Genomic DNA, 3,296 nt, shown 5'->3' with positions numbered 1-3,296 from the left:
TTACTTTGTTATATATCAGCCCACAGAATAATTATGTTTATTTTGACAACAGATATGTTTCAACTGTTGTTAACATAGTCCTATTCTCCTCGGTTATGATATCACAGAATGAGAATTTTCACCGAAGTTAAACTTTCCATGACCATCACAATTGGTTACACTAGTGGAGAAGGATTTATTTATTCCAGAGAACCTGAGATTAACCCCCAATTTGTGATGGGGTTAGTGTTTCTTAGTACTTTTCTATTATTTTTTGTCTTTTATATTTTGCCATGGCATTGTCAGCTTCTCTTCAACATATGAGTGTGTACCTTTGGTATCATTTACATCTTCTTTATCTTTACAAATATCGACTCTCAATACTATTATAGACAACTTGTTTGACAAAAGAAACAATGAGCACAGAAATTGTTGTTTCTCTTCGTAAAATTTCTATGTTCCATTTTGCCAAACTTATATAAACCTGACTGGTAAAATATTATAAGTGCTTCATTTTCAAAAATATGGTCCTTTACTCAGCTGCAATTCTCCTTCCAAAGGGCCACGAAAACTAATAAAAGTTTTGATGTTCTATAGATACCTGTTAGAAAGGAAAGTATATGTCTTTAAAAAAAAAAAACTCTTTTTGGATATTTTTTTTTTTACTCTTTATCAGGCTTTTAAATTATTGAGTATACCGCATTGGTTGTGAGTGCAAAATTTTAAGTGGTTTTGGTACTGTTTCCTATAACAGTTTGCATTATAATATACAAACAATAGAACTCAGTCATAAATCACTTGTGTTTTTACATTGAGCGGTAATTGGAGTAATGGAACTTGGTTAAGATCCTAGCTTTCATTTTATGTATGGACTTGACATATATATATATGTCTATGAACTTCATTCACAATAACCAGTTGAAATTCATTCTTTGAGTTCCACAAAAAAATACACAACTTGCAGAAGGTAGATCAGTTTGAGATAACAGCATTAACTCTTTGTAAACAGCTTCAAAGCTCAGACGTAGAAGAGCTAGATAATCTATATATAATATACAAATACTTGATCTAAATGTCTTTATGGTATATAACAGTTGTCCTTAAACTCAATTTTATAGTTCAATGACTAGTAAAAGTTATTCTGTTTTTTAAAGCTTGATATGTCAGTTATTATGAGAAACATGTTATCTTTATTTGTACTAACCATATTCGTTTGGTGGACATGTTTCTTCTGAAATTGTCCATCTGGTTTGACCCCATGTCAATTGATCATTGATTATCGCAATGAAGAACGTTTTTCATAGAACAGTAGGTCTGTAGGTGATTGGTCAACTAATTTGATGTATTTTGAGTGATATTAGAAGTTGCATGGACATAACACATGCAGGTGTAATTGCTTTTATCCGTTTGAAAAAAACCGCTCATTTGACTTTCATCTACATTGTTTGGTTCATAGGTCTGTTGGATACCATGCGTGAATCTTACGTGCCCCATTGTCATGGTTCATTGGTAAACAATGTGTTTTAATGTTTAGAAATCGTTTTGTTTTTAGATAATGATGACTTCTTTTAAAATGAGTTTTTCTTTTGTGTATACTGTGTGTTTGTTTGTTCTACACCGGCTAGAGATAAAGGGGGTTGATTGACATATCACAAAACATGTTTTAACACCAAAACATGTTTTGTACCTGTCCTATGTCATGTTGTCAGGAGCCTATATTATTTCTTAGCCTAAAGCTTGTATGTTTTTTTATATAAGTTCATTCGTGTGTTTGGAGTGTAGTTTGAAGTCCATTATCACTGAATTAGTACACATTTTTATTTTGGAGCCAGCTGTGGCCCACCTCCGGTTTCGGGATTTACAAGCTGCATCGAAGAACCAATCGTGGCTTTCAGTTGTTGTCTGATCTTGATCGGGTTGGTGTTTTTTCATTGTAAAACATTGTAATGTTGTAACGTGGTTCGTAATTCATTTGTCTTATCGTTAAGAAAATTAGATGTTTGTGGCTGATATTTGATTGCTTTTGGTAATTATTATTCACAAATAAAAAAAGCTCTGATTCCTCGGCTGGCTTTGGCTAAGCATACTGTCATTTTTGGCGTATTAAAGCTTGTTTTTTAAGATTTTTTTAAAAATTCAAATAGTTTTACACCAAACATCGCCAAAGAGACATTCGTTGGCCAAATGTGGCAGTGCATCTCTGTTTGGGAGGATTCAATGATTGACATATGGCATGCACATAGTTTAGAGTTCAATACTTTTAAATGTTTTGTGTTTCATTGTTGTACAGGTACTGTTAAATTGACACATTCACTATCATCTTTTATTCAGATGTCTATATAGGCCTTCGTAAAACACATTCAGTCAAAAGAAAATAGAAAAATAGGCAATACAATCAGCACTATTGATGACCAAATTGTACTAGTGTTTGGAGCCAGAACCTCAAACTATGTCTGCGAGGGTTGCAACTTTTATTGAATATTGTTCTTGATACTGTTTTGTTGATTACTTAATTTTCAGTTACTTATATTTCATGAATGTTAAGGCCGAGAACAAAGTAGCAACATATAATAGGAAAGTCCTATAATAGGAGGTCTCATGGGATGAGGATTGTTAAATTTGAAATGCCGATGGAAAATGTGGTGTATTGTAATTGAATAAAACAGAAGTTCATGTATAACATGAGGACACATACAGACCCTGTTCAAACGTGGCTCTAAATCTATACATCCCGCACAACCAAACAATTGCCCTTCTGAACTAGCATTAGATGCTGGATGAGAGAAGACAAAGCAATAACCATATATCTATACTCCAGTCACAACCGAGTTCCAACTTTTTTTGACGTTACAATATCGGCTATTTACAATGTTTGTACCAATGTTTTTTTCGAAATAGTTTCGACAGAAGCTTTCTATACTTTGGTTTGCATGATAGTGATGAAGAATATGGGTATTTTTTAATTGTCAAAATTTAAATTTGTCCGTTTTGTCACCATTAAACTCATAAGAAACGCCTGATTGAAAACAGCTGGAAAATCAAAGTAAATTCGATATTCTGAAGTTTCTTAATAACAATATAATTTGTAAACATCCCAGTGATAGTTCTTCTACAGACAACTGCAACTTCGAAAACGTTTTAATTGCAGATGTCTCCCAATTATTGATCTATAAAAAAATAATAAAGACATAAGATCAAGTATTGTCCTTCAAATAGCAATTTATTTTGTTTCCACATAGGATATACATATTTTAATTCACGGCAAATGTGAAACTGAGAAAAAAAACCTGTACAATCATGGTGAACATTTTATTGAC

Source organism: Mytilus galloprovincialis, chromosome 14 (genome assembly GCF_965363235.1).
Source record: "Mytilus galloprovincialis chromosome 14, xbMytGall1.hap1.1, whole genome shotgun sequence".
Classification (NCBI taxonomy): Eukaryota; Metazoa; Mollusca; class Bivalvia; order Mytilida; family Mytilidae; genus Mytilus; species Mytilus galloprovincialis.
This window is presented reverse-complemented; position numbering follows the sequence as displayed.